This window comes from Zosterops lateralis, assembly GCF_965231275.1.
Source record: "Zosterops lateralis genome assembly, chromosome: 1".
NCBI classification, from domain to species: domain Eukaryota; kingdom Metazoa; phylum Chordata; class Aves; order Passeriformes; family Zosteropidae; genus Zosterops; species Zosterops lateralis.
In genome coordinates, this window is record NC_139762.1 from 125,061,307 (window position 1) to 125,075,549 (window position 14,243).

At 39.1% G+C, this 14,243-nt stretch overlaps 1 protein-coding gene across 3 annotated transcripts in view; it reads left to right on the forward strand.

Annotated features, from left to right (window-relative positions):
* Positions 1-2,089: 2,089 nt before the first annotated feature.
* Positions 2,090-14,243, forward strand: part of RALYL (RALY RNA binding protein like) — a 376,147-nt gene continuing 363,993 nt past the window's right edge. For all 3 annotated transcript variants that reach the window (XM_083879489.1, XM_083879490.1, XM_083879491.1), the window contains exon 1: positions 2,090-2,451. The gene's annotated coding sequence lies outside the window, so the exon portion shown is untranslated. The remainder of the gene's footprint in view (positions 2,452-14,243) is intronic.

The window sequence follows — 14,243 nt, forward strand, 5'->3', positions numbered from 1 at the left end:
GGAAATTGAAATGCAACAACAAAATAGGATTGTTATTTAGGCCTTGATTCTGCAATTATGTTTTTATGTTAAATATCATTAAAAAAAGCCTTAATCATTCAACTTTATTTATACATGCAGTACATAGAGCTATGCAAAATTGAACTGCACCATCCAAGGACATACACCTCCCAAGACATGAAATCCCAAGACATGATAGCTTGTGACACTATCATGACAATGTGATTGAGTTTATTGTCATATGTGCATGCAATTTAGTACAGTTAAGTTGGTTAGTTTTCACACTAAAAGTTCCAATTTCTTGGATTTTTTTTTTTTTTTTTTTTTTATCTTTAAGAACTTCCTTTAGTTAGCTTTTCTGTTTGTTTTAAATCTTTTCAGATGTAGCGCTCTACTCCTAGGAGCCAAACATAGCAGGGGGAGAAAATTATGAAATGACAAAACAAGCCCAAAATAAAAAGCAAGCAATAAACCATAATTGGTTATATATATTTTTAAACTTTGGCCAGTGTTCTTTTTATACTTCATAAAAGAAGTTGAGAGCAAAGAAGAAAGGGAGCATTCATTTCCTTCCATTTTCTGGAAACACTGAGGAAGAAATACAGGAAAAAAATAAAGAAATGGTCAGGGCAAGGGAAAAACCTTTGTGTGAGGATGCGAAGGATGCGAAGAAGGCAGGCTGGTGCCCTCACCAGTCTTTTCTATGGCAGGGCATCCTCTGACTGGTCAGAGTAATTTTTGTACAGTAATAATCTGACTGTATCTCCTGCCTCCTGAACTGGATGAAAAGAGACGGGTTCTTAAAAAAAAAAAAAAAAAAAAAGAAAAAAAAAAAAGTTTGTGAAGAAGCGGGGAGGGAGGGAGTAAGGTAGTATTGGAAAATCCTGGCTGCACTACTCCATCACAGTTTACAGATGCACAATTCTATTCCTCTCTTAATTCATCTCTTGTGACTACCTCCTCCTACTCCTGAAGCAATAAATAAGTTTGTGGGTGATTGTTGGCTCTGAACATTTTTGGGGGCCAGTGGAGTGAGGACACAGCCGAAGTGGTGGGTTGTGGCCTGGCAATGCTGAGCAGGTTTTGCTTCAGCCGGAGCCGGAGCAAAGCTGCTCCCAGCCCCAGCCGCCGCTCCCTGAGACTGTTAATAAGGAGACAAGCCAGGAGAGCTAAAAAGGGAAAAGCGTCTTGAGGGAACTCTCAGCAACAGTAGCACACAGTCTCCTCCAGTGTATTTTTTTTGTATGTTAAAGGAAAAGGGAGAGAGAGCTGCCACCCGGCCAGGCACGGAGTTGCCTCAGGGCCGCACCCGAGTGCGGGGAGGCTCGACCCCAAACACTCCCAGGGCTGCGGGGGCTGTACACCCAGGGGCACCCGGCCCGAGCCCCCTGTGCCTGAGGGCTGCTCTCGGGAACAGCCCCCTCCGAAAACACCTAATTCCCACCTCGGCCGGTAACTTTGTGATGGGAAGCATCAGCCCTGCCGCTGGAAAGGCAGGAGGAGGGGAAAGCCGTGCAGCTGGGAGACAGAAGCAGTGAGGGATGGGACCCGCGGTACCTGTCCTCTCCCGCACTGCACAAGTGAGCCCCTCTCCGGATTTAGCCGGGGCAGCGCTGCTCAGACATCACTGGGCGCACAGTGACTGTACCCCCGGCGCTGGGCGCACACCGGAGCAGGAGCGGCACGGGGGAACCCCCCCGCTCCCCCGGTGCCCCGGAGCTGCCGTGACAACAGGGGATGTCCCTGCCTGCCGTGTCTGCCTGCCTGCCGGGGCACCCCGCGCCGAGCCGGAGCTGCGGGAGGGGCACCCCGCACACAGGGAGGCAGCGGGGCTGGCATCCCGCACAGAGGGCGAGCAACCCCATCCCCCGCGGGATGCGCGGGAGGGGTAACCCTGGCGCGGCTCTGCACCGGAGGCACCTCACCCCTCACCCGGGCAATCCGTTCCCGGGGGCGAGCGGCGCTACAGCGGCGGGGCCGGAGGGCGACAGGCGGTGCCAGGCCCGGATAACTTCGCGCGGCGCCGGGGAGCGAGTTGCGCTGCCGCGCAGGACGCGCCCGCCTCCGCACCCCGCCCGTGTGCCCGCGCTCGGCGGCGGCGGCGGCAGCCAGGGAGAGAGAGCAGCGGGGCCAGTCCGGGCACGGGGGCAGCGGCACCTGCCGAGGGCAGCGCCGGGCGGAGGCGCAGAGCGGGCTGGGCTCGGGCCGGGCTCGGGCTGGGCTCGGGCTGGTTCGGGCAGGGCTCGGGCTGGGTCCGCGCTGGGTCCGCGGCCGGCGCCGCCGCTGCGCCCTCCCGGCTGCGAGTCCGCCCGGCTCCGGATCACGTGTTGGTTGCCGGAGGCAGAGACTAGAGAGAGGAGAGGAAAAAAAAAGCGCCTCATTCCTTCTTCCACCGCCATACTGTATTTTATAGTAACTCTCATTTTTATTCCTCCCTTTTACTCCCGCTCGGTGAGTACCTTTCCGCTGACATTCTTGTCCTTTTTTTTTTTTTTTTTGTCCTTTTTTTTTTTCTTCCTTTTGGTTTTTTTTTTTGTTTGTTTTCTTTTTTTTTTTTTCTTCTTATTTTTTTTTTCTTCCTCTTTGATTATTGTTTAAATGGATTTGATCTTTTGCTGATGACAAGTTTTTTTTTTCCTAGCATGCGATGGTTACTAAACTGTGAGCAAAAGGTGCTGCTGGGGCCGGGAGTCACTGGGAATGAAAAACGATAATACTAATAACACAGACTTGCCAGTCCAGCAACAACTGAGATACATTTAGTAGCTATATATCTATATATGCAACTGGTTTTGTTGTGTCACGGAAAAGCGATGTGAAATATGATGCTTATTTTTTAAGGATAAGAGAAAAGGCATGTTTCTAACTCTTTTTGCAGAGGATTTTTTTCTGGTGTTCTTTTATTTTTATTTTTGGGTGTTTTTTTTAAGGGCTTTTTTTTTTTTTTTTTTCCATAAAGAGATGGGAATTGCAAATGCATTTTACAGCAGTGTTTACACAGAGTTTGTAATCTTGCAATATTGGTGGAAGCCACAGAGCAAGATGTTAATTTTATTATTTTTGTTACTCTTTCTTTTTTTTTTCTTTTTTCCTTTTTTTTTTTTTTTTTTTTTTTTTTTTTTTTTTTTTTTTTTTTTCACAGTGCAACCAGCAGGGTTTTTTGTTTTCCCTCTTCTTCAGTTTTTGATGCCTGTTTATAATGTGAAACTTTTCTTGCAGCATGTTGCAGTCATCATTTTTTAATACTTTTTTTTTCCTCCCTAAAGATAACAAAGCAAAACAGAAAGCCAAAGAGATGATCCTTACTTTTGCACATTTTGCACCTTCACTTTTTATTCTTTTGCCAGCAGTGTTTTATGATGGTTATTGTTATCATGATGATGATGATGCTGATGATAGATATATACATATATACAAATAAATACATTTTCAAATGATGGCAGTGGAAGGTTTTCCTGGAGAATGAAGTGCGGTTTGGTTTCCTTGTCAACGGAAGATGAAGTGAACAACTGAACATCTCCCCAGTGCAGGTACTTCATCTCCTTGTAGGCGTTTCCACACTGTGTAAATTACATTGTGAGATTTTATTTTTTTTTTTTCCCCAAGAAATCTCCTTCCACCCCTTTCTAAAGGTGTCTGTGCAATACACATGAGGACTGGACTAAATATCTCTGCCTTGTGATTGCTTGGATGTGTGCAAAATGTTGCACTAATTGATCCTAGGTCGGTGAAAGCTGAAGAGAGGTGTTTTATGTGCTGTGCTGTATAGAGGGGAAGGCAGCTGGGGAAAAAAAAAAAAAAAAAAATCCAGACATCCCTCCTCTCCTCCTTGTGTTTAAAAAAAAACCAAAAACCCATACAAACAAAGCAAGCAAAAGTAAAGCCCAAACCGAAACTGGATGGAATTCTGAGATCCTCATTCCGAGTACAGATGCTCACAGGACTTTAGACAAAAACAATAGCTCCAGCCCTGTATTGTGACTCGTGCGCTTGTGTGTGTCTGTTTAAATTTATCCATTAGAAAATAGCTGTGAAACAGCAAAGGAGGCTCCCTCGGAGAGCTGGCTCGCTGCCACATGAGGCATATTTTGTAGCCCTAAGGGCAGAAAACCCTTATATCCAACTTCTGCTCCTCATATTAAAAAGGCGTAAACAAGGCAGCAGGTTGCCTCTTATGACTCTAATTCATTGGGATGGAGATTAATCAGAAGCTGATATTTGCTTGAAGGTGTTTCCTTTTGTTTTGATGATTAATAGTACCACTGGCTGACAGGGAATGGGAAACTGTTACTTTCCATGATGGTTACTGAGAGCTCAGGATTGGAGGAGAAACTGTTACTTTTCACTGAGAGCACTTAAATGCTTAACAGAGGCTGCCCCTGATGTACAGACAGGATATTGGTTCTGTAAAACACAATTTGGAAAGATTTTTCGAGATGACAGGATGCGTTGGTTTGGGGTTTGTTTTTTTTACTTTTTTTTTTTGTGTTTTTTTGTGTTTTTTTTTTTTTTTTTTCTCCTGCAGAAATATAGTGTAATATTATGCTAAAGTTCAAGTGCTGAATGTTCTGCAGCATTCTCTGTTGTTTACATTATTGTGATGGGATTGCTTACTGTATTTTATATAAAGAACATTAAAAGATCTATAACTGCCTATAAAGATATGCCATGTATTCAGATGTGGAAACTAAAGTAAGTTATATGGGATATATTTCTTTTGTCACTGTCATGCAAAGAAATATAATTCATAGTATTACAAATGCATTTGGAAATTTGAGTCTTCTAATGCTCATGTATAAATTCTTGCACTGTAACAGCTTCCTTTAAAGTAGAAAGTGTAAGAAATGTATATATAATGCAATTAGTCATGTTGAAAAATAAATACATTCATTTATCTTTGTAGAAACATAACTATTATGTATTTACACTGGATTTTTTTCTAGTTTTACTGTAATAAAAATATTTCCCACATATTTATGCATGACTTCTGCTCTGACATGTTAAAATACTTTTGGCAGCATAACAGGGTCAATAATTCATGTACCTAAAAACTAGTTGAGATATTTGCATGATAGATTGTGATGACTTTTCTAAAATAGTTATGATCTGTTGGGTCATTACTCCACATTTTAAGAAGACTCAGCCTGATTATTTTTTCATTATTTAATTTGAAAGCTGTTAAGAAACAAGAGGGATTGAAACTTTATTCTCCACCCCTCTATTTATTTCCATCCCTCCTTATGTTTAAATGAAGTGTTTTCTTTCAATTATGTGCAACTCCCAGTAAGCAAAATATTTTGATACTGCTGAAGGACTGAAATCAAGTAACTAGGCTAGGAGTTTCCAGAATGATCCTTTTGTCCTTTCTTTTAATATTGCAGGTGTGTTGTGTGAGTAATTTTGTACAGATAGTTGCTGACTGAATAGCTAATCCTGCTCACCTAGTCCTATCTTGAAGTCTGAGAAAGTGCATACCTAAAACTTTCTATTTAGCACCCATATTTCATCCACAAAGCACCTGTTGTCTGAGTAGAATGGTAATTAATATACATACATTTAATTTGCAGCAGTATGAGGTTGTAGGAGTTCATATATATCAAACAGCCTTGGGACTTTTAAAATAGGAAAAAAGGAACCAACTTTGAAAGAGGATCCTTCTACCTCTGTGCAGTATGTGGGCACTGTGTGATTTAGGTTGGTGGAACTGGTTTCAGCTTGTTGCTTCTATAGTTATGCTATGACTAATGTTGAAAGCGTGTTTTAGAAAGCCATAGTTAGTATCAAAGACAATTGTCCTTTTGTACTTTTGAGATGAATAAAATTTTTGCCTACAAATTGCAGCTTTGGTTCTACAAGTGATGATATCATTATATTCCTTATATAGTATGAGATACAGTCATGCTGCCCTAGCTCCTGAAAGTGATGAGTGTCCAGATGGAAATGACATCTTCTACTTTTCTTTACATCTGTTTTGGTATTCAAGAGAGCATAAGAATTTAAGATACCTTCATAAAGGGTTGTAAACTGAGATCTTTGGAAAGCAGTTTTTCTTTTCTCCTCCATAATTATTATTATTATCATCAATGTTTACTTGCAAATGAAAAAGAACAGGTGAACAGAAATGAAAAACTGTATAGTGTTCATTGTGCTGACTCATGAATACTCATGGTTTTAGCTGCTGTAGTGGCCTGAACTTGCCAAAGAAGATTCTCTTCTTACATTTTTCAACATGGGAGATAGAACCAGAGTGGCCTGTGGAGTCATGAAGTCTGTTTGCTGTGATACTAGGCTGGTCTTATTTTATTCAGATTGAAAAAGCTCTGGTTTAAATTTAGCTGGGGTATCATTCTCACTGCATGTCTTGAAGGCAGGGCAGAGCCTCACTTTTCATGGTTTTAGAAACACAATTTCTGTCCTAAATTTATTTTCAGACAGTTTATTCTCCTTTATTTTTTTTTTTTTTTGCCATTGCTGACCTTAAACATTAAGGCTCCTTCTCCCTGTCTTTGCTCTTCAGAGAATAGTATATCTTTTAGAGAGCAATTGCAGCTTCTTTTCCCTCACAATTTCTGGACTTAACTGGGAGAAGTTCCCAAAAGTGTGGCTGGTGGTGGGAGGGGATGCTGAGACTAGCTCTGCCCAAAATCATGCTGCAGCAGAAGCGGGGAAGCTGCATTCAAATCCTCTTCTACCCAAACTGGTCTGTTCTGCTTTCAGCTGAAAATGTGGCAGTCTGATTTCTGGCTCTCACATCAGCCCAAATATTTCCACCTGAAGCCACACACATTGGCATGCCTTCTGGTGAAACAGGGTTTGTACCATGTGGACCTCCACTTCACTCTGCCTAACCAACCTGAATTTCTTGGATTATAGTGCAACAGGCTCTTGGGAATTTCTTCTGCAATACTCTCGTTTTCAAACTCTAAAGAATTGTCTGTGTATTGTGTTAGTATTTTTTATTCATGCCAGGGGAGGGAATGTGAACAGGTTTTGAAGTGATGCTGTATCACAGACTATCTTTCATCAGGAATAAATGTGAAAGTTGGCTACAGTGTTCTTTGAAATTTTTACCTTATTAACTGAGTCTTTGTAGGTTGCTTGTATCTTAGCTCTCTAGCCTTCCAAAGCATTGTTCTATGGCAGTTTGTTTCTCTTTTATAGTGTAATTTTTCCTATTTTCTTCCTTCCCTGCATTTTGGGTTTTAAAAGATAAAAGGATAAAAAAGCTTGATAGTGTTTAAAGTGTAGGATTACAAAGACTGATAGGTCTGCCCTCAGATGAACGTTTTAACTTCCCTTGGTCTTAGAGGATGTGGTGCTCTGTCAAATTCTGAAGCCAAATCCTGTACATTTTAAGTACTTACAGAATATCTGAACAGAAGGCTAAATTTGAGTATTTCCTGATGAAAAATTGTGTAGTCTGTGACACTACATAGTTATCCAGTTTGTAGCTCCCTTAAACTCAGATCCAGACTGACAGAAGAAAACAAAATGCTGCTTTTAAGTGGTATGAAGATTAAAATGCAACATTTTTGACCTTTGTGAAGGTACCAATCTTATTTTATGATCTTTAAAAAAATTACAGGAGTAAAATGGCTTGAAGATTATTGTTTTTGCATATACACACTTTAGAATAATTTGTACCTTCTCCCCTATTTTTTTCTATTTCAAAATGATACTCTAATCTCTATAATATACTTAATCTTTCAAAAACACGTATACCATAGCTTTGGCAGTATTTTCTGAGAAAGTTTATGTTTGCACAATGAAGTGTGATTTTTCATCTCAATGAATCATCTGCCTACAAGTTGAAAAAAATAATCAAGTAGACCTTCAAATTACTAAGTAAATTTCAGGTTGTTTATGAATAAAATTAACATGTTTTTATCATTGTGGCATTCTAGAATAAAAATATAGCTATGCAGATGAATAGACAGAATCATAGAGAGAGATTTTTAAAGATGTTTTTATGTGATAGAGAGTTAAGAAAAATCTTAGGTTGGTTGTTCTTTCAGGCTTAACCAATACTTTTGTTTAGTAACTAAGAGTTTAATTTTCTTGGTTTTGGATTTATACAGGCCTATGTTGTCAGCTGCCATTTGACAAAAGCTACAGAGTTAATAAGTTGCCTCTGGTCCATCTCTGTGTGTCTCCTGGCTCCTTCCATCCTGGGTGCCCTGCCAGGATGCTGGGGCTCAACCATTATGCAGTTGCATTTCTGTTTCAGGAACAGAGAGTTTTTTTGTTCTCTGATGCAGTTCCTTCATCATTATGGTAATAAGCAGAATAATTTCTATTCTGACTGGCCTGGCAAAGGTTTGAAGAAGCAAAGGTGGATTTCTTATGAGTGATGACCAACAGTGGGTATGAATGTGGTGGGGTATCAATGACACTCCCCAGACTCTTTATTTTTCCTTTGCACACTTATAAGTCTTTCTCCTAAAATATCCAATGGTCTAATTAAACTGGGTTTACACCAGTGGTCCTTCCCAGGTGGCCTTCTCCTGATATCAGTGATTATCACCTCTACCGATGTGCAGTCTTTGAGCAATCAAGTCAATATGGAGCTCTGGAAACAGCTCATGCTCTCTTAATTTTATGGTCCTCTGAGAACAGCTTGCAGTCCTTTGGACAGGCAATAGCTTATAAAAGGCAGTGCAAGCCATTATTATTTTTATTTAAAGAACAAGAGACCATAAAGGATATACAGTGATAACTCTTGGACTTCGGTGATTATTGAATGACCTGGTGAAAGTCAGGGCCCTATCTTCCCGCTGTGCCCCATACCAACAGCCTTTACTTCAGCCTGTTCAGTCACTTTGGTTGCCTTCTTCAAGGTCCTCCCTTGAGTCAGTCATGTGCTTTGTGGTGTTCAGGGTCAACAAAAAGGGGATATCTGGCACAAATCAAGTATTAACAAGATTTTTAATCTGACTGATACTTAATCTGAGGCTAAATTTGTTCTGTGAGAAAGCATCACAGCAGTACAGTTCATTCAGTAAAAAGCTCTCTGTTTCTGCTCAGAGTTTTGTGAAGAAGGTGAACAGCACCTATTGTCAAAGAGCTATGACACATCTTGTTAAATCAGGGTAACTTTACGATTTGTAGGAGGTACTGCACATGTATACCTTGCACGCAGTATTTTTAGACTGACTGAAGAATTGGAGTTTCTGTCTCAAAGAATTATATTTGCATGGTGTTGACAATGCTAGTTTTCCTTTCTGTTTTGTGTTATATTGGAGTGCAAAAGCACAAAAATGTTTGCACTTCCCTAGACATGCTCTTTTTTTTAACAATACAAATGAAAGTAACAAAGATACCCTTGTGAATTTTTGCACATCAAGCCTGCACTCTAGGCATACTGCATGCTAATAGCTCTTCTTGTGGGTACAGGGAGTTACAGTAAATACTCACTGACTTTTTACGATGAAACACTGTGCTTTTAATAATTGCAGCAATGTGCTTCTGAGCTTAATCCCTAATGCAGGTTACTGCTTATAAAAGAAAAGTCAATCTATCTAGTTACAATATTTTATCAAATGATCCTTCACACCATGAATATTAGGAGACAAGTAATATAGGATTTAAAAATGTGCTGTGCAAACTGTCATGCAGTGTCTATGAAACAAGCCCCCTGAAGGTATAATTAAAACAAAACTTCCTCTTTGGGTACCTTTAAAAAGGATTAATGATACTCTTTTCTATGTAGGACACACACAATTAGTGCTATCCTTTTCTCATCTTTTATTTGCCACTGATTTCACAGGATAAAACCCAATACTTGAGGTATTGCACAGTAGGTCAGTTTTCTAATGTGCTCTCTACTGCATAAATTCACATCCACTTTGTTTTCTTTTTACCAAACTGCAGAAGGATGCAATTAAGTTTTCCTCCTGCTTATACAACTTCCAGTTAAATGTGAGTTCTTTAGATGACATAGTTCCAAGATTTGCTCTGGAGAGGTTACCATCTTCTACTTGGATATTTGTAAGTTGTAGACAATTAATGTACATTATGAATAATGAAAAGAGAAACTGCGTTTATGCCACTTTTGCTTCACAGGGATAGTTTATCAGGACATTGATGCTATTTGTATTATTATTTTATGAGAAAAACATGCTGGATTAGCATTTGTCAGCATGTGCCTTGCTCCAGTAGATGCTGTAGAAATAGAAAGGTGCAGAATTAGGTCCTGGTGCTGTTAAAATCAGTGATACTGGTCAAAAATTCATGTCAAAACATTTCTCTTTCCTGTAGATTTTTGATAAAGTGGTTCACACAAAAGGATCTATTCATCTCACTTAACCTTGCTGTTTAAAAAATGGGGTTTTAGAACTAAGCTAGTCATCATTTTAGCCATCTAAAAGTTAGTCATTGAAGTCTAACACAGTTGCTCAAGGCTTTGTAGTCAACGGAGATAAATATTCTCTTCCTGCAGAGAATTGCAGATTACATCCCAACAGAGGCATCTATGGACAGTTGAGATGAACAACCTTCCTAAAACACCTCTCTCTTTGCACTGATGAGAGAGAACCTAGATGGCCCATTTAAAATAGATTCCTAACTTTTTGATGGATGAAGTTTAAGGAGATGAATTGCACACTTCCCAACCCTCCTCTTCTTCAAATCCTAATCTTGCAATGAAATATTTGGTTAAAAAATATTTTTTGTCCACTAGAATCTTTATGGCTTTATGTTTTTACCTGGGTTTATTTTCAATTTCTCCGACAATTCTTTTCACAGGAATACAAATGTGTTTCTAAATATTTTGAATCAATTCCACGCTATGACAAAATTCCTAGGGATGTCTGATGGGACCAAGATTTCACATCTTTTTTGTACCACTTCACCCAGTTTTCTGTCTTTTTATAATGTGATCCAACAACAATTGATCCTTCAATGAGTTCTCACAGAGTCCTATTCTAAAGCCCAGGGACTTAAGCTGTTGAGTATGATCATGGACCTAATTTGAAAACCTTTGGAAATTATTGAAACAGAAGAATTATGTGAGTGCCAATGGAATCAGCCTATCATACTGTATATATGAATCATTGTACAATATATTTGTATATAGTTGCAGTTAAAAAAATCATTAGTACATCAACAGCAGAAGATCTCAATTTGAAAGTTCTAGATGTCTCTGAAGTTGGATTTTGAAACTATTAAAGGCTTTTTAGTTTGTGAGCTGAGGTCATCCAGGCAATGTAGGGGAAATATTTTGTTATTGAGACCATGCTGCTGCAATCTTAATGTAGGTACTTGTTTTAAAATACTCTATTAAAACCTGTACTTTTGAATACCAGATAGATTTTAGTTTTCCCTATCTTGGGTAATTTTTTTGGAGAAGACTGGAAATTTAATGGACTGTTAATGTCTGTAAAATCAGCTCTTTGATAAAGTTTACTTCAGTGTCTTGTTTCAGATCTGTCCCAAGTCATTGTGTGTAGCAAGACACCAAATAGCAGCCGATCCATGACACTACACAGGATGTTTTGATATCATCCTCTTTTTCCACAAATTATGAATTCTGCTTTTTTCATTCACTAGATGTTTGAACTTTCTGTAAGATTTTCTACAGGTACTGAAATATATTAAAATAGTGTGCATGTTTTCACCATGGGTTTTGTTTTATTCTTGATCTGGCACTAGCTGGATGCCTGTGCAGACATCATTAAACTGCTCATACAGTTTTTCACTGACAGCATAGTATGAAACCAAACTAAAGCTGAATCCAAATTAGAAATGAATCATTTGGTATTATAGGAGTAAGCACAAAACTCAGCGTAGTGAGAGTTAATTGCCCAAATACCAAAGTATTATTGCCATGATAAAATAAGCTGCAGCTGTAAGCTCTAACAGCTGTAATATAACAGTTCATACAGACTCAGAAATCTTATGGACTTCTCAGATTTGAGAAGGGAAGTTAAAAAGTTGGAGTCCTCAGCACTTTGAAATAACTGTTTCAAATAAATGCAATAATATTCTCTGGGGACTATAAACTGTTAGTTGCAGCTACTGTGTCACGCTACACACCTCACCACCTCTTGGTCTTTGTTCTTCACATTCTATTTATATTTTGAACCTAGGCTTTTGTACTGTCCCTCAAAAATGCATTGTCTGAGCAGTGTTCACATAAAACAGATTTACAAGGATAAAACCCTCTGCTGACTTCATGAAGTTTTCGCCTCTTTTCCTGCTTTCATTTATGCACCATAACATTTCCTTTTTCACTCTTGTGTCTCTGCTCAGAGTTAGGAGCACAGTGTTGTCACGGGAATATAAAGGTCTCATGACCATAGATTGTCAGAACACAGATAGGCCCAATTGAATTTCTCAGTGAGAGCGGGGCACATAAGCCAAACATAAATTCAATGTCTCTGGTCTCTCTCTGCCCACTGCTCTGGGTGAGTAGGTAGTCTAGGCATCTTGGCTGAGGATTACACATTTGGAGACAGGCTTGTGGAAGGCAAGATTACAAGAAGAATAATTGCACTTTAGTTTAAGGAAATGAACTATTTCAGGGATGCCACATTTATTTATTTTTAATTTGATATATGAGTTAAGGCCATATATAGTGTGGCATTTCATCTCAGAAATTTAAAAATTAGTTCAGAAATTAATGGTACTTGGTCACAAATATTAATGAATGTTGTAAATACTCATCACAATCAGAATAGGACTGGCTACTTTACACTCTCAGATCCTTTAAGATCGAAGTCAACCCAGCTATAGAGAGCTGTATCACACTGATCTGCATTGACAGAGAAAGCATATTTTCAAATGTTGGGTATTCATTTGAATTTCTGGATACTTTTTTTTTTTTTTTTTTTTTTTTTTTTTTTTTTTTTTTTTAATTTATTTCAGACTTGTTAGACCTTTCCTCCTTCTCTGAACCTTTTTCCTGGCATCAGCACAGCTCAGAAAGATGAATAAAAAGGAAGAAATAGGAGAGGGGAGAGGAGTAGAAAGAGGGAGGAGGGCAGAAATAAAAATGGAGGAAAAATCCCCAGTGACTTAGTAAGGCTCCAGACAATGGGGATGTTTTCAATCCCCACTCTTCCTTACCTTCCCCTCTAGCTCACCTTCTCTCCCTTTCTACTTTAGCTTTCATCACCGCTACAGGTACTTCACTATTTTCATTTTTTTAAAAATTAAAAATGAAACCACAACAATTAAAGAGTTTCAAACAAGAAAATATACCCATCTTCTCTCAAAATATAGCATGACACGATTCATGTAAGTGGTTCTTGAAGTAGGATTATTTCCATCCTAGTAGTCTTACATCTTTGACTATGAAAGAATGAAAGGGTTTCATAGTTCAGAAGCAAGACAAAGCTTAGATTTCTTGTTGCTTTTATACCCGATTTGAAACCTTTAAATCAGTTTGCACATGACTCTCTGTTTAAGTTTTATTCATCTGGATCCAAACCCAGACTTTCTACTGGTCTTTATTTACTTATTTTTACCTCATCTTCTTTCAAAGCTTTACTTCCAGGAGTCCTTCTTACTCCTTATTCCTCTTAGAGAGAGTATAAATTAAAAACTATTCCTATTCTTTCATTTAGTTTGAATTCTCAAGTGTATTATTCAGCTTTGTAGTTCCAATACTCCCACCAGAATAAAGAATGCTATCTGACATTTTCCTGTTCAGTGTGATTGTCAGAAAAGATGCAGGCATCCCATGACTCAGTGCTGGCCTGGCTATTGGCTTGGCCCCACTGTTGTGTCTTTTTTCCCAAATGGAAGGTAGGCCGCTGTGAATGTGGAGGACTAACAGCACACTTTGGCTAAGCCCTCTTTTCAGTCCTTACAGGTACTTGCTTCCTCTCAGCTGTTCCCCCCAGGAATCCCTCACATCTCACAGGGTGGCCTTGGGAGTGTTAATAGAAAGGGTAGGTTCAGTAACTGGTCTTCCTAAGAAAGTATTTCCTTAATCTAGAGCTTAAATTGGTCCTGTGTCTCCCCTGTACCAATCTGCCTGATACAAAAAAGCAAAGGTTAGCTACTGAGTTGCTACAAAACAAGACCCAGTTGTAAATTTGAAGACTTAATTATTTAAATAGAAAATGTGAAAAATTCCCAAGTGCTTTTTAGATACCATAAATAATTCCAGAAATTGAGCGAAGAAAGGTGTTAGATTTCAAAATATTCTGGATGGAATAGTATTTATTAGAGATGCTGGTGGAACAGGTCCATAGTAGAACAATCAGTTCCAAAAGGCTGAAATAAATTTTATATCCTTT